Genomic DNA, 18,992 nt, shown 5'->3' on the forward strand with positions numbered 1-18,992 from the left:
CAAAAATTTTGTGCAACATGTCATATTTGTAGCAAACATCATGCACAGGGAGCATTTAAACCAAAGCGAGGGAGTTTTCCAACACCACCCTATCCGTTCCATACTATTTGTATGGATTTCATAGAACTGAACAAATGTGAAGGGAAAAAATACTGTTTAGTAATCATAGATATGTTTTCAAAATGGGTAGAAGCCTTTCCAACTAGAAATCCGGATGCAGCAACAGTGGCAAAGGCCCTAGTGAAAGAAATCATTCCTAGATTTGGCATACCGGAAAGAATTTATAGTGACAATGGGACACATTTTGTTAACCAGACGATACAGCAGCTTGGGAGACTTTTGGGATTTCTTTGAAAAACCATTGTGCTTATCACCCTCAGTCAGCAGGACTGGTGGAGAGGTACAATGGAATCTTGAAAAACAAGTTGAGAAAATTAATGAGTGAGACTCAAAAGACTTGGATTTGCTGTCTGCCTTTAGCACTGCTGAGCATGAGAACTGTTCCAAATGTAAAGGGCTTGACCCCTTTGAAATAGTGTTTGGAAGGGCATATTGTGTGCCACAATGGAAGGCCCTCATGCCTGCAGAGCTGGAGGCCGATGGCTCATTAGCTAGTTATATGAAAAAGTTATTAACAAATAAGACTGTTTTGCAGTTGAACTCTTTTCAGATAAACAAGAAACAAAACCAGAAGCCGTGCTGACCCGGGTCCTGGATTTGGCTGAAAATCATAAAGAAAAGAACTGGGCGAGTCCAAGGTGGGAAGGTCCGTACCAGGTACTGTTGGCAACACCCACTGCAGTGAAAATTGCTGAGAGATCATCTTGGGTTCATTTAACCCACTGTAAACCTGTTAAGAAATTCAGTTTGGACATACCACAGGAACAGGATGGCCAGAGGCAGAATGAATAAAAATGTGAAACAACCCCAGAGACACTGGTTCACTGGCCTACTGATCATACACTTAATAACTATGTTTGTAGTAACCTTTTGTTGTTATGGTTTTTCTTGCATATAACTGCAGAAGTGAAATTAATAAAACGTGATGAAGGACTGGCTACAGACTGGCACCCAAACTTTAACACATACCTGGCTATGAAACGAGTTTATGTAGAGACTATGAGCGTTTCAAATTGCTGGGTCTGTACTGCAATACCCACAGCATATGGAGGACTTTTGATGTCTGCTGTCCCCTTGGGAATAAATGCAACTTGGGAAAACCTGTTATTTGACACAGGCACTGTGAGATCACAAGACAAAGTGGCATTACATTTGCCTGTTACTCAGAAAGGAATTGTTTGTTTTGTTAAAATGATACACTCCAGGTTGGTTGGAGTAACTGTAACATAACTGTGTCTTACAAATGTTATATAAAACCTATAGACCAAGGTACTAGTTGCAGCACGAATTATGATTCATATTTAAGCTTGATGAAAACAACATTGAGAAATGTGCAAAAATCTCCTGAAATATATAGACAATTCTCTGTTATAGATAAGAAAATGTTTCATTCAGGGTTAACCCGCATCAGTACAAAAGTAGAAAACTGTTATTTTGTTTGTGGGAAAAAGGCCTATAAATGGTTACCTGAGAATTGGTCCGGCAGTTGTTTTTTGGGTTATCTGGTTCCAGCCATAAGACATACTGCAGAATTGCCCCTGGGTAAAATACGTAATGTAAGAGATGTAGCTCACCGAGCTGAAAATACAGTCAGAAAACCTACTAATCCAGTGGGTAAGATTGAAGCAAGCTGGAAGGATCATTCGTCTGTGAAGGACAAAGAAAAATTGACCCATATGGACTTGAGTGACAGTGTTATATCCTGGGCTGGAATATTCCCAACCTATGGAGCAGTCAAATCGATTTGGGAATTGAGAAAATTGTCAAAACTTCTCGAAGTAATGAGCAATGCGACTTTTTCCGCTCTTGAACTTGTGACTGATGAGATGAATGCAATGAGAACAGTTGTATTACAGAACCGAATGGCTCTCGACTTCACCCTAGCGGCGAGAGGTGGTACGTGCGCGCTTATCAAAGAAGAATGCTGTGCGTACATTCCAGACAACCAGCATGAAATTAATGATCACCTGGAGGTAATACAGCAGGTGTCAGCAATGGCAGAACCAGGCCCAAACCCACTGATGAACTTTTCCAGAATCTGTTTGGGGGGTGGGGGTCGGTCCTTATGAACATTCTGATTGCAATTTGTGTGGTACTGCTCATAATTGGAGCATGTGTCTGCTGCGGATACCCTGTGTGAAAAAATTAGTTAAAGACTTAGTTGATGTATCAGTGACTGAAACTATGTACCAAGATATAGAATTGAATTTGTTGATACCAAGTGAAAGTCTATCTGAAATATAAAACAAATGACTTACTTAGCTGAAAGTCCTTGAAAGGAAAAGGCTAAGAAATGAACTAATACTGTTTATGTTTCACATAGTATTAAATGCATTAAAAGGAGGGAGAATGTTAGAAAAATCTACATGCTGCTTAGAAAATATATTTACATACATGCTGCCTAGAAAAATATATTTACAATGTGTGCTGCTTAGGAAGATGTGTATTTAATCATTCAAACATATATAAGTTGTGTGATCAAATATATAGAGAAATGTGTGCTTTAGTTAGGAATAAATGTACTTAAAATAAAGAATAAAGGTTAGGTAATGCATTTAATTCTGTCTTACTAGAATAATAGTAGAAATAAACCTGCATATTATTGCTTGAAGCACAAGCTGCAGTGTAATCAGAAATTTGACCTTGGCAGCTTGCAGATGCAGTCTGGCTCATGTCTTTCAAGTAAAGATTATTTTGCAAAGTTAGAAAATAATAAATCTGTTCGCATGTGTGTCCTCTTTCCTGCCTCCACCAGGAGAGTAGCCTTGTCGCACTATCTCTGATAGTGCAGCTGGGAACAAGAAAGACAAAGGGAGGCTTTAAGGAAGACATACATCTATTGTATTTGAACTAATCAGAGAACCTTGAATTGGCTACATCCTCAGGAGGTCATCGTGACTGACCAGCTGCTTGCAAGGCTGCAACATTCTCATGGGAAAAGGACTTTTGAAAAACACAAATTCAGCACTTTTTATGAATTACTATGATGTAAAGACCCTGTCACTGACCACACCAGTGAGGTGGGCAAAACTGATAATGAAATGTATATAACCAATGTGTTTTGGTCAATAAAGCAGTCAAAATTCTATACAAACTTTGTGTATGGTTTTTTGCCTCCTAATGTACATTAGAGCTTTAAGATACTCAAGCTCTCCTGCATTATTGTTTGTTATTAATTGACATTGTGTTTGAATAACTCAATGATTTTTACAGTCTGACTCTAACGAATTTATTTAACACAGTACCACTCTGAAAGTATACTTTTCCATTTAAATCATGACATGCTACCTGTTAACCCAATGGGAGATTTATTCAACTGACAATTCTAAGCACATCACACAGCAAATGATGCCCACACCACATGGAACACACAGCCCTCCAAAACACACACTATCACTGTCTTCACATAAAAACACAAATCACACACCTACCTTTGCGGAGGTTCTCAATAAAAATCTACCCAAACAGCAGAGACCTCCAAGGCAGAAATGCACTCGACCACCACAACACAACACTAAATCACGGGACACATAACTCTCCTAAACAGTGTGCCATTCAACCAAAGCCCCTAAGGCAAAACAGCATGCCCAACACACTAGTGAAGTAAATACTGTGGGAAGAAATAGCCTGAGAATTGTTATGGCTAGGCTTGTATAGGCCCTAGGGCCGATAGCCTAGTATCAACCTATGAACCTATAAACCTATAAACTCGATAGTGAGGCATACTGATGTCCCACTCACTAAGTTGAATAAGGATAAAGTAACAGTCAGCTGCCTGTCAGGTGACAGGATCCACCACATAAAGCACACATTCAGATCCCTCAACAACAGGTACAAATATGACTCTATCATTGTACATGTGGGTGTGAATGACCTGAGACACACCTCCCTGGACTACATGAAAAGACACATGGAGGAGCTCTCGGATTATGAGTGGCTTTTAATTGAGATGAGCTGTTTATGCCAGATATGTCAGAAGAATATAACATGTTAATATTGCTTACTTTACTGGTTTTCATATTAGACTGTTGATTTAGATGGTGCAATGTACAATGTGGTTTGAGATTATATGCTTTGAGTTTGACAGGTAGAATTTTTATCAGTTTTTTTCTTTCCACAAACAGAAAAAAATCTGAAATCAAAAAGAGAAGGTTGTACTGTCAGTTTTATATGTGCACACTGATTTTCCCATATCTGTTTTTTTCCTAGAGTTACTCCATTATACCTCACCTTCAGCAATGGATGTCTTGATATACATACATACATATTTTTGTTTATTTATGTAATAACTGTACTTGTTCATAGATACAAATGTCCCTTTTCTATGGCAATCTGGGAGCATCATTTGCTTGTGTCTTACACAGTCACACTGTAGGTAAATGGAGACTGAAGAATTCAAACCCAGGAATACAGTTATCAGCTCATAGCCTTAATCCTCTGCATTCATTCACAGAAAGACATGACAAGAGTGTATCACTGGTACAACACTGGTTGAACAGGTTTTGCTTTTTACAACTAGCATTAACTTCTTTTGAGTCTCTACACTTGATAAAACTATGTATCCAAATTCACAGAAAGAATTTCCAGGTATAACTCTGGATATGTTGTCACTTCAGATTTCTGAAGCATCAGACAGCAACAACTGGTCACCTTTTCTTCTGTTCTGACATAACTGAAAGATAACTATTGATACAAAACAAAATATGCTGAAACCTTAGTAAACCTACAGTTGGGTTATTTAGCATTTGTAAAAAATAAATCCTCCAGGAGTAATTAAAAAAAAAAAATTCAGGTAGTATGGAATTTGATACCATGACCTCAGGCTTTATGCATCTGGAACATGCTTGGGGTTATAATATCAGTTTCCCAAATTAAAGTGAATCAAGTTACAATATTTATTTCTCAGAAGGAAGTAGTTGGCCAACCCTAGATCTGCACTATTTTTGCTACAGTATTTAAATGCAGTTGTTAAACAACTACAATTTAATTTGTGAGCTAGTTTGTTGAAGTCATAATTCAGCATGTCATGCTGTTCCATGACCCTGTTTATAGCCATCACAGTTTATTTATCACATTTACAGTAAGTCACTAAAGGAGAGAAAGTCAATTTGTGTTCGTGCATGTTTGCGTGCGTGCATGTGTGTGTCTGCGGGAAGAAGCCAGCTACCCATCTGCAGGCTATGGACATGGTACACACCAGATCTGGATATAATAAGGAATAATGAGCTGTAGTAGGTGCCGCATAACCACAGCAATTAGGGAATAAACTCGACATCAAGCAACTGTTTTTGCATCATTCTTCTGTCTAGTAAGATGACAAGACAAGCATACATGACGTTTTCATAGGCTCAGAGATTAGTACTAGGCTAACTGCCCTTGTGGACCATTTTAAGCCTAGCTAATTAACCCATGTAAGACTGAAACACTGCACCTTGCATCTATAAGGTAAACACCTTAATCATTATGCCATTTTAACAATGGGCTAGTAACTGATGAATGGGAAATCTAGTGCAAAATAATATTTCAGTTGGGTATGTAAGTCATCAAAGTGCCCTGTAGATGCCATATTGGGAGCACAGTGTGACAGGCATTTTGGTTATTGCTGATTATAATTTCTTGTCGTTAACCCTGCAGAAAAAAAGCATTTGTACAGTAGTCACTAATTACCTCAAAATACCATAGCTGTCAACAGCAATGGAGTTCCAAAGTTTTATAAAAGATGCAGCATTTCTGATAGCATAGATCTCGCAAGTATTTTGCACTGTGTCTGACTTGATGAGGAGCCTGCATGGTTCTGAGATAGCATGGCACCTGCCAAACACCATAAAGTGGGCTGCATTATTTGAAGAACTGCAAAGTGCTATATTCTGTTTTGCCACAATTTTTTTCCTCAATAATCATAACATCAAAGCTTTAGTGGTCCTCCAAGAAGATGCCTGAAGTGACAGAAACATTTCACGTTATCATATTTACTGGGCAGAAGAAACAATGTGAACCACAGAAAAAATGATTTTAGCTCTTGTGACCTTAATGAACCTCAAGAATTCTCCTGCAGCTGAAAACAAACTAACCATTTCACAGAGATATTAATATGCTTATCAAGGTGTATCAGTCATATTCTATGGCCACCATACCTGTCCTGACAACATATCCATCAAGCCACTGTTCACAGCAGTGGAAAACTGTATAAGTCTAAGTAAAAAGATATTTCTGGCACATGACACGCACCATTTCTTCATGGAAGGCTATGCCCTTTCAAAACACATATGGCTACAAGTGTGCCTCCACCATGCTTGCATAATATTTCAGGAAAACCCCAAATGACAGGCCTGAGCTCTTAACCACTGCAGTAGAAGCACAAAGCCTATAACTTCCTTTATCCCACTATCAAAGCCAGCTTTTTAACATTCACACAAAAGCACTTCTTATGAATATCTGACATGCACATTTACACCATTTTAGTCAGCAGCAGGAAAAAATGGTGAGGGGGAGTCCCACCTGTCTTCAACACTACCTTTGTTGCTGTTTCTATCGACATTTGCTACTCCAGTTGACTGGAACACAGGGCAGCAACATGCAACCTGTCACAGGCTCTCACTATCAAAAAGCTGCCAGATAGCAAACTAATATCACACCATTCTGGTTTGCATTTACAAAAAGAACACAGATGTGCAAAAGAACATAGAAAATTTACTTGTTTCCTAAATTGCTTCTTTTATACTGTTGTGGATATTCAGCTTTAATAATAACCAGCATTGTCAACAGCCCTTTCATTTTGTATTCATAGTAGAGTCAGTCTCAGCAAAGAGAAGTTTAATAAAGTAGAACTATACTCTATTGATCCCTTCTCTGCATTAAACAAAGTGAAAGTCCTACAGTGGAAACCAGAACACAGTTCTACATTATGCTGTATTGTTCATTAGACATAGGGAGGGTTGCCAGATGTCCCTATTTGAGCAGGACTGTCCCACGATCAGCAGCCCAATCCCGGGTCCCGCACTGCCGGTTAAATCCTGGCGAAACAGCCTCTACTTTGTTTTTTTTGGATTGGGCCATATACCGGTATACGAGCCAATCAAAAACATCACAAAACAGAGCTACTTCTGTTTAATGTGGAACTGCCTAATGTTCTGCATTGAACAGAAGAGGGTCCACTGTGCAATTTTTTTGATTGGCTCATATACCAGCTTACAGGTCAATCAAAAATCACCAAACACAGAGCTACTTGTGTTTAATGCAGAACTGCAAGGTGCTCTGCATTAAAGACCTTTTTTTTTTTTAGTCTTCACTTAGCGGGAAGAACCATTTTTTTTTTTGTCCCTACATGTCCCATAAGAAATCTGGCATCACTGGATAGGTAACACCATGCTTTAAAAGAGCTCTCTGCTGCAGTTTACTCACACATCTCAAAGTGGCTCAGCAACTTCTCTGCTGCTGTGCCTCCAGGTTCAGATGGTTGCATAATGGACAGCTACCTGCTGCTTGTGGTTTCTTTCTACTTCCTAGCTATTTTCACTTTTCAGGTTCAAAAGAATTGCATTTCTCTTCAAAGCAGTACCCAATGGATGAAGGCATGATAATAATGAGATCATCTGGTGTATAGTTCATCCCAATTCATGATGCCCATGTCTGTTTTCAATATTTCCTATAACAATCATATATCTGGGGTTGTGAATGAGCTGGAAATCAAAAGTTGTTTGGAGACTTTCATACACAGTTAATTCAAAAATAAAAAGGGATGTTGATTCCACTTGGCTTGCAAACTATATCATGTAAGTTTTAAGCTTTTACATCCCACAAAGCTTCCTCACATGAACTAACGTATAGGTTCATAGGTGTTTACTAGGCTAACGATCACAAGGGCCTTTTTAAGCCTACCCATGAATCCCAAATCTTTGACAAGTTCTGTTACCCTTGATAAGTGTAAGCATGGGCCTGGAAGATTAACCACTTAAAGGTGACCTATATTGCAGATAAAGGTGCCAAACCAGGGATGAATTTCCAGTTTCCCATCCAATTGTCCAAGCTGCACTTGAATTGGGTTAGGGAGGAACTCTGCTTCACATGGATGGGGAGCCTGTTCCATAGATGGGGTAGTCTCTGGGATACATACCTATCTCTCCAGCAGGTTATATTTATATCACAGGCAAGGTTTAAGTCTGTAGAACAAGCAATTCTGGTGCTGTTTGTTTTGTGGATATGCAATAGGTCCATCAGAGTGGGGTCTGACAATGCTCTGTATGCCAGGCATAGATCTCCCCTCAAAAGCCTGTAGGAGACAGAATACAGGTATAGGGCCTTGAGGCAGTCTGCATAGGACATTTTACTTATGCCCCATATTCTTTTAGTGAGGAACCTCTTTGGATATTCTAGTTGTTGGATATGCCTGGTTAACTACATTCCAAAGGGGGAATTGTACTCAATGATAGGTCTGATGAATGCCGAATGCAGTGGAACAATGACTTCCTTGGACTTAGATGCTGTACCTTTGTTTATAAGTTGCACAACATAGAATGATTCCCTCACCACTGTAGACACGTGATGGTCAAAGGCTATATTGCTATCTATGTGTGTCCCTTAGTCCCTGACTACTGGGTTAACTCTAAGGGGTGTGTTGTCAATTTGATAGTTACCAGGGATGGATGAGTTCCCAAAGGATACTATTATGCATTTAGTTTTAGTCCATGGCTCTGACACTAGTTGTTTGTCTGTGTCAGCCCCTCCTGGAGAAAATTTCTGTCAGTGTAAGATTCAATGACAGCTCCAAATTTGCAATCATCTGAAGAGTTAGCCAGCCAGAGACCACTGACATTGTTCTTGACTTCTGAGAAGTAAATGCCAAAAAGGAGCAGTCCAAGTACTGATCCCTGAGTGACCCCACTTGTGACTGGCCTCTTTGTGGAGGTAGACTCCCCAACTCTAACTTCCTGGATCCTGTCTTGTGAGCCATTTGGAGCCAATATATTATCCCTGCAGGAAGCTACTTTAAAAAATGCAAAGCATATGTCAGACCTGCTCATATGTAAGATCTACTGCAGACAATGAAAATATGAACAATTTAATTGATTTCATCAGCATTCAAAAGTAAAAAAAAAAAAATACAGAAAAATTGTTAAGTAAAAGAAAATGACTATGCAGTGAAAAGTCAACTTGCTGGCCATATGTGCAATAAAAGGAGTCCCCAAGGAGTTGTGCTTCCAGAAAATGGATGCATATTGCTGAGCCTCTGAAGAACTACAGAATATATGGAGTTAAGTTCAGCTTTGCTGATGCAGAAGGATGAAGGCCTGAGTACAACACAGGCAACCTGATGTTGAATAGTGGCTTGGGCACCTTCTGGAGTTGTGGCAGGGAAGAGAAGAGTAATGCAGCGTTGTGATTCACCTCTGTACGGGGGAGGTGGGATTTGTGCCCAGGTGCTCTATCCCACTGCAGAATCCCTGACAAAGACTGTAGATCCCACAGGAGATTTGACTTCAACGAGGAGAGGCAGTCTTGAGGGGGTTACATTGTTTCAAGAAGTAAGTGACATGCCCTCAGTGATGACCAATACAGTTGAACCCTGCAGTTGCATTGAACATGCACACTGATGTTAGGACCTTAAAGCACAAAACTGTCTGACCATGGATAGAAGATGGTTCTATTCTGCTGCTTGGTTTTCATCCCTGTGAGAAAGGAATAGGCCATGGGGCTGTACCTTTTTAGGGAAATGAATGGGGTAATTGTGCGAGAGGATAGAGGGACGTCTCATGGTCACTGATATAAAGAGAGGAAAATAGAATATATGGGGTTAATTCTTCATCATGATGTGGGGATGGGACAGAACGAAAATGCTATTAAGGGGGGAAAGGGTATTCACAGGATCATAGGAGTTACAAGGTAACTTGGATGTTATGCCATTGCTGCTTTTCCATTACCCAGCCTTAAGCCTTGTCTCCCTTTTCAAGAAGGGCTAAACCAAAAATACCAATGATAAATTTATGAATACCCATTCAGTTTTCAAGCTTGCTTTTAAAGGTAGACAGTGTGTCATACTGCTTAGCTTAGAAAAGAATATTTTTTACCAGGGAAGGGGTAAGTACTGTGTGACAAATCTGTATCTTTATCTTGCCTTACTTATTTGTTGGACTAGATTTAGGTCTCTGGACTGTTTGATTTATGGATATAAGAGTTCTTGATCTACCGGGTCCATTATAGCCCTATGAAGCAAGGCACAAATCATCACTAGTGAATCAATACAACATTGACCATACAGATAAAACCTCCAATCTTTTTGGTAGCTCGGGTATTTAAGCCAATGATCTTTTTTTTATAAAATGTGGAGAATAAGAAAGAATAAAAAATATTTTACGGAAAGAAGTAAAGAAGTATCAGAATATTTTTTCTATGGAAATTAGATCCAAGATATAGAAAAAGGTAGAAATATTGGTACACTAATGTTGTAAGATAGCTGAATATTGTAAATCCATGGGAAGCATTATGTGGCAATGCTACTGAAGCCACTAGAAAGAAGAAATTTTGATATAAGAGTGTAGAAGTGTATCAGAATGTTTATGGAGGTTGACTGTTAATAAATTACCAGTGAAAGGAAGTATGAAATACAGAACCCACAGATCTTCCAGCACCAAAGGTAAGTGTGCTGTCTGTTGAGCCACTGACAGTTACTTCACCTTGTCTTTGGCATACTGATACTATAATTTATTCCACTCTTAGTGAGAGGAAGGCAAATGACAGGTTCTTCGAACAGCTGCTATGGTTACTTTCTTTAAATGAGTTTTATTTGATTTATCCATTCATTGTTTTATTTTATTCACAATAACTAAACCATGGTGTTTTAATCACATTTAGTGAGCATAAACAACATGGCAAATGTTTCATTCCACACCCCCACCCCATCTGTACTTTACAGTAGTTTGAAGCTGCAGGCTTGTTTCCATCAGACTCTCCTTATAATTAATTCCTTGTTGGAGAACATTCATTCTCTAAAAGGCAGACCTTAGCATTGTGTCCATTTTATAATATATTTTATTACCTATAACTTGGGCCAAAATAACATTTTCTCACAGTATACTTTCAAAAATTGTTTATCACATTGCAGTCAGACTTCTATCAAAACTTTGCTGCTAGATGAAGCTTTTAATTACTTGAACTCTGCTTTCTGATATATTCTAAACTTTATGTAGAGAAAAAGGTTAAGTAAATCACTGCTCATTAGTTACCAAAGAATGCAAAACAAACTGTTCACCTTAGAGATAAAGCATGGAAACTATGGAAAGCTACCTCTGCTTAACAATTGTTTTGAAATTATAGTGTACTTAGAAATCTGGCAAACATCTTGACACAAACAGATAAAAAACTTTATCAAAGTCAACAACATAAACATTCAAAAAATCCCAAACAGTTCTGGAATTCCATAAACAATTTAATGAAACATTGATGCCCATCACAGCCCACATCCTACGCAAAGAAAAGGACTATAATATTGCATGTACAATAATTAAAACTTCCTGAATGCACATTAAGCTTAGTTAACTAAACACTCAATACACACACCCTAGACAACATTTACTTCGAGATATATAGGTCTTTTTTGCCTTTTTTCAGCATCAACATGTTATCCATCTCAATAGCTTCAGGTTACCTCCCATATGAATATTTCTAAAACAGCAACCAAATTACCTACCCTGTATTAACCATAATAAAGAGATATGCTAAAGGATTACATGTTCCTTCTCTGTTGATGTTATAGCGATTCTCTCCACAAAATCATTTCTATCACCCCTAAGATCAGATAAAAATCTATTTGTTGACAAATCGTGTTTATATAACGCTGTCGAAAACTCAAACTGTCGACAGCGTAATAATCGACACAAAAATGTCGAAACCCCCAAACATCGAACACACAAAAAAAAGCCACCCAAACACCACGCAAATTGCTCTATGCGGGGGGAGGCAAGCCCTCCTGCACCCCCCACACCCCCCGCTACTTAAATATACCAGCAACGAGATCGCACTACATTGCAGTAAATGGAAATCTTCCCATATGGAGATTTCCGTTTACACACGCAATGAATTTCGCTTTCGACATTTTGGTGCCGACATTATCAGCTTCGATATTGTCGGCCTTCGACAGGGTGAAGTAGACCCGACAAATCATTGGATACTTGCATAAAAAGTACTTATTTCACCAACTCAACATAACTTTAGATTTGGACATAGTGTAGACACAGCTCTTTTACCATATATCAGGTCAGTAAGTCAAACGACAAACAAAAATCAACTTGCTAGCTTTTCTTTCTATTCCTTGACCTATCTAAAACCTTTGATGCTCTCACACCAATCACTTATCAAAAACTAACTCAAGCTGGAATGAGACAAAGCACAATAAATGAGTTCAAAAGCTACCCAAGCCAATGTTCCAAGAGTGCTTTTTGGCAAAACACATGTTCTTCCTTCCTACCTAATTCAGTCAGTGTCCTTCAGCTGTCTGAATTAAGGCCTCTCCTGTTCACTATGTTTTATCAGTCATAAGCATTATATCATAAAGACTGGTACAACACATTGATGACACAACTTTTATATCTGCCGATAAATTAAATGAGCTTAAAATATGGACACAGGAATCATTAACAACCGAAATGGGGTTAGAAGAAAATTACACCAATGCTGAATGCTTAAAAGACAAATTTTTATTAGCTTTGCTCCAGATATAACCCTAAAAAAGGATGTTGGCAATGATATCACATCATTAAATAAGACTCAAGATGAAAGGAGGTACTGCCAGCACAGCTAGCTGTAATTTTGTAAATAATTATATGTCATTTGTGAAGATCAAACTAATTTATAAAAGATGTTTGTGTTACAAATATTTTAAAAATATGTGTCGTGTATATCAAACTGCTCTGTACAGCTGTTTGTGTTGAAAAGGTATTTGTAAAGTGCTGTGTTTAAAATGTATCTACAGTGTGGCCTTCTGGAAGATAACAGAAATTTACATGCACTATTGTAACTGTTTAAATGTGTATATTTTAACAGTGGAAATTGGAATACAGAGGGTTAACCTCAGTCTAGTAAACTTTGAAAAAATATTTTAAATTAAATCACTTTATAGACTACATCATAAAGGCTATGCAATAAAGAGGCTAACTCTCAAGTTTTCAATGCAGCTAGAGACACATTGTTTGTACTAGAAAGCTTTTTGTATTGTCTTTGGAGTGAACTAATTGCTGTTTTGGAATCATGAAGGAATGTAATTGTTTCATGACTTCCAGCATCTGACAAAGATCTGAGTAAAAGTCCTTGTCTATGTATTTTTAAAGGTAGATGCTAAATACTTCCTGCTAATAGTAATGGGGGGTTTTGGCCTGGGAAGTAAAAGCCAGATGACCAGAAATTATGTCATTCAACAAGCTATCCCAGTAGTAATATTTTAGATATTAATTTGAGAAGTATCTTAGTGAGATAGAGCATTCTGTCTTGGACCTGACAACAAGACGAACCATTAAACACACATCTGCCTTGCTCTAATGAAGTAAGTTTCTAGGGAACAGTATAAATCTCTTAGACACAGTCAGAAATGTAGCAAAGCTTAGTTTAGATTTTGTTTTTCTTTATTTATGTGAGCCTGTACTGTAATGTTGTCTAAAACATTTCCTCTGGTTCTGAACTCTGATATCACTGTGAATATATAGTTAGTATTGCCTTGTTCTTTTATTATTTATTATTAAATATACTTAAACCTTTCTTTGTGGCTGATCTGTGTACAGATATTTAAGTTTTGAGAGTACTTGCATATTTATTTGGTGACACTATGCGGGCCACTCCTGATAGCCTTGCTCTTGGTCAAACTACCATTTGTGTTAATATTAATATTACACAATAAAACTAGACACCCTTTGTTAAAGGCCTTAAGGTAATTGGCAGGAGGGACTGGTGGCAGGGAAAAGTAACTTATAGTCTGGGCAAAGGGGGCATAGCTAGTAAACCTGTGCCAGCCTTTCCCAGGTGTATGTGTGTGTGTGTGTGTGTGTGTGTGTGTGTGTGTGTGTGTGTGTGTGTGTGTGTGTGTGTGTGTGTGTGTGTGTGTGTGTGTAAATCAAACCTCAAAGAATGTGTGTGTCAGCTACTTGGGTAGGGATGTGAAGCACTAGTTGGACAGAAAGGATGCTGGAGGTCTTGGCTCAGCTCACCAATATGTGACATCCCCTTCTGAGCCAGTAATCAAGGAGCCTGAATCCTCACCACTGACACTGGAGAGGGACATTCACCTGGAATAAAAATATATATACACAGAATTTACACATACAGGTCTCTGCATCAAGCACAATTTCCCTTAAGAGCACACAGGGAACACCCTCAGTCCAGGGTCTGGATTTCTTAGACTTCCCACTGGCTCGGCTGAAGAGTTAAGTCCTTAGCTGAGTATCCAAGCCAAGTCCTCCAGCACTCTCTCTGTGAAACCAGTGTTTTGTGTCCCTGCTCCAAGCAGCTGACACACACACTCTTTAAGATTTGATTTTCACACATGCATACACATAATCCTAGGAAAGATTTACTAGCTATGCCCCTCTCTTCCCTGACTATAAGGTAATTACTGCTACCAGACACTCCAAACTAGCTACTATAAGGTTCTTACAAAGGTGACCAATTATACTGAGTGAAACTAATATTAGTAAAAATGGTAGTGCTTTGACCAATGCAGTAAGACTTTCAGGAGTGGCCACAGAGTCAGCAAATAGATATGAGTACTCTCAAAGGATAAAATATTCTCTGAAGGACCAGCCAAAATGAAAAGTTTAAATATATTTAATAATAAATAAAACAGAACATGAACATTTGCAATAAACACCAGAGTTTCACAGGAAATATTAAAATAATACAAATGAAAAGATTCACACACAGATACAGAAAAACAGTGCTTAACTAATCTCACTATATTTTTCTGACTGACCTAAAGAATTACTATTCCCTGATCACTTACTAGAGCAAGGCAATATGAAGTAGGTGAGGGATTATTCGATGTCAGGTTTCAAAAACAGTGCTCTGAGACTTCTGTCTCATCTAGTATTAAAATATCATTACAGAGCTGGCTTACAGAATTACATCACAGACTTCTAGTCATATGACTTCTAGTTCCCATACTATCTCCTTGGCTAGAAACTGAACCAGAATCTCACACATATGTGTTACCATACACACAGACAGAGCTTTGCTAAGATGTGTTATAGCAAGCTTGAAACCATAAAATCATTTCAACACTTGCAATTAGTTTACTGCTGCAAACAATACAACAATGATTCATAGTCCTTCTTTTCACAGACATTTCTTCTTTGGCTGCAATCAGAAATGTAAGATAAAATCTTTATGGCCTACCAGGTAATTAAATTTCAAACTATTTTCAAAGTTAGTTGGACGGAGATTAATCTCTTCTCTTCCAGTATACTCTGCTAAAACATATACATTTAATTAATTACAATACAGTCAGAACCCACTGTTGGTACATTTGTTAACACAAGCAGCTTTACAAATGCATTTTTCAACTCAAACATCTGTACAAATCAGTCTGATATATACATGACATATAATTATTGACAATCCCAGCTAGCCGTACTGGAATATGTTACACATCCACTGCCCTACTTTTCATGGCATAGCTGGCAATACCTCACATCATCACAGTTATTATAGTATACTTTTTCAGAGATATTATCTGTGTATGAATCTAAGAAAAATATGGTTTGATAAGGAACATTTTGCAGTTATTCTAAGATGAGAAAAAAAGGTTATATAAAATCAGAGAGTCTTGCTAAGAAATTACTAATAGTTCACATTGTATCATTTTTGTTCCAATTTCAGGATGTTTTTTGCAAAACATGATATATTTGGTTGACAAGCAGTTAAAACTACCTCCTTATAGTCTTGAAAGGTCTGAGTAAAATAAACTGTTTCAATTATAACCAAGATATTTTTTAGTTTTTCAAATAAAAGAATGAGAGGGGGATCAGAAATCACTGCTTGACTTGGGCTTCATATTAAAGATCAATAGTTATTCAATAAAGTACATATTATCAACCAATGTTAGTATTATAAATGAGATGATTGCTATAAATTTTGCTTACTGCATGATTAGAATTAAACACTTAGATTGTACTATGAAAAATATAAAAATGACAGCTATCACATATACAATGTTTCTTTTTAAATATACCATAATTGCTAAATTAAGGGTCCAAGGTAAGACAAATATATATATATATATATATATATATAGAGAGAGAGAGAGAGAGAGAAAGAGAGAGTAATACAAATTGTTTATAACCAATCACTGATGCATTTAAATAATTGTAATGAAATTATTTCTCATTGATTTTAAAAGGCATATAACCAGACAGGTATATAGTATATCTAGATTATTGTAGCATAGTGCATTTGATGTTGAAAATGGGGGTTAAAAAAAGACAAGCAAACTGCTGACACATATGCAATGTTTTGCAGTACTCTAGTACAGTACATCTGATAGCATTAGGTATACTGTATCTTCTTCTTTCGGCTTTTCCCGGTTAGGGGTCGCTACAGCAGATCACCTTGTCCACTTATGATTGGTAGTGGAGTTTTACAGTGTCGAGTTGCCAGCCCGCCACCCAACCTTAAACAGAAGGCACACCTAGGGCCAATTTAGAGTGGCCAATTGACCTACAGCATGTCTTTGGGATGTGGGAGGAAACTGCAGCATCCAGAGGAAACCCACATGACTACAGGGAGGACATGCAGACTCTGCACAGACGGTACCCCAGCCGAGGATCGAACCAGATAACCTCTTGCTGTGAGGCGTCAATGTTAACCGCTGCACCGCTGCAGCCACCCATTAGGTATACTGTATGAAAAGGTCAGTTTGTTAATTCACTGTGTTTCCTAACAGCCAAAGAAGCTTTTTTCAAGCACCTCGCATCAAGCTCGAGTGCAAAGAATAAAAGTACAAGACATACATCAATATTCCACAGTAGGACCAAGGCACCTAAACAACAGGTTTAATTAGTAATAAGGTTGTCATGACAGGAAAGGGTATCTAAATTAAGAAAGGTGACAGTCTGGTCCAAAACCAAAAACTTTTCAGGCATTAAAAAGTACTTGCAACTAGAGAAAACTCTATAACTGGTCTGTGAGTTAGCATCACTTGAACTTCCACCATGATGAACAAAGGACAAAACATTGCATTAGATAGTTTACAGTCACCAAAACTCCCCTTACTTGTTAAACTTCTATAGGTCACTAAACTAAGTAAAAGTAAACTACCCTAACCAGAATAAGAAAAATAAACATTACAAACAATTGATAATCATCAATTAGTGGCTAACTGATATGTGACTACATCTTATTTTAAAACAATTTTTCTGCTAAATTATCTTACCTTGATGTCTCTTATTTTTATACCGGAATTGTAAGCTTGCTGACCTGTAATTACTGCACTCAGCGTTATCAGTTTTAAGTTTCCTGTAACAAAGTAGTGACCTAGTCAGGAGTTAAAGAATATCTCTAAGCAAGACTGAGAGCCAAATAAAAAAAATCCTCTCAGTGTAAGTGGCTTACTTTGGTATAACCCTGCCTCAATTCCAAAGTATTTGCTCTTGGTATAAGTGACTTACTCTGGTAAAAGCTTGCTTACACAGTAAGCAAGTCTTTTGGAATCAAGGCAGGCTTATACCAAAATAAGTCACTTTTACACAGCAAGTGTTTTCAAATTAGGCCCTAAGAAGCAGTGACAGAAAAGAGGGCAGACTGAAGAGGCTGAAGAGTCATTCACTGGTTAGAGCCCAAAATCAGAAGAGTTCATCTAGAAGAGAGAGACAGCAATATTGACATAGATGATTGTAAGTTGGAAGCTATTATTAACTCCCCAAGTGATGTTGACATCCTACAGAAAGGCCTCAATGAGACCAACGACTGGTGTCAGAACCATGGCCTTAAGTTCAATGCCAAACAATGTGTCTTCATCCACTTTGGGAAAAACCCAGTTCCCTTGAATTACCACATTGATGGTAGTCCACTGAACACAGAAGGTGTTATAAGAGATCTGGGAACACAGGTTGACAGCAACCTCTCTTTTGACCACCACGTTGCCACTGTGGTCAAAAAGTCCTTTTATGTGGCACATTTCATTACTAAGGGTTTTGCATACAGGAAGAAAGAGTTCATTATCTCCCTCTACTCTTCCCTCATTAGCCCAATCATCGAGTACAATGCCCCATTTGGCATGTACCTCACTAGACACCTTCAACAACTGGAGAGGCCACAAAAGTACCTCACAAAGAGGATCCTGGGCCTTAAACACTTGTCCTATATGGACAGACTCAAAAAACTCCAACTATTCTCTGTTTCATATCACCTACTTAGAGGCAATCTCTGTTTGACTTACAAAGCCATGTCTGACCCAGCTCTGTTAGAAATGCTACATCTAAAGAAATCCTAATCCCTCCGCACCACATGCTCCAGAGACCTCAACCTCATTACCACAATCAACAGAACATGCTGGAGGTTCATAACCCAGAGACTGCCCATGCTATGGAATAGACTTCCCATACTTGTCAAGCAGAGCACCTCACTGGCCCTCTTCAAGAGAAATCTTGATGAATGGATGAGTGGATGGGAAATAGAAAATTCACCCCGGGGATCATTTCAGTGGCTCCACTCGACAGAGGCACTAGGCACTAAGGCTGGGTGGCACAATGCCAGGGTAATCCTATGGGCTAGGCCTGAAAAGACTCCAGGGTCATTAGCCTACTACACACCTATGAATGTATGAACCGATAAACTTTGGATATGTTAGGCTGGAAATTTCCACATTCAGGTAAAATTTTACATGATAAAGTTATTTA

This window comes from Protopterus annectens, chromosome 4.part0 (assembly GCF_019279795.1).
Source record: "Protopterus annectens isolate FY-2018-M chromosome 4.part0, PAN1.0, whole genome shotgun sequence".
NCBI classification, from domain to species: domain Eukaryota; kingdom Metazoa; phylum Chordata; order Ceratodontiformes; family Protopteridae; genus Protopterus; species Protopterus annectens.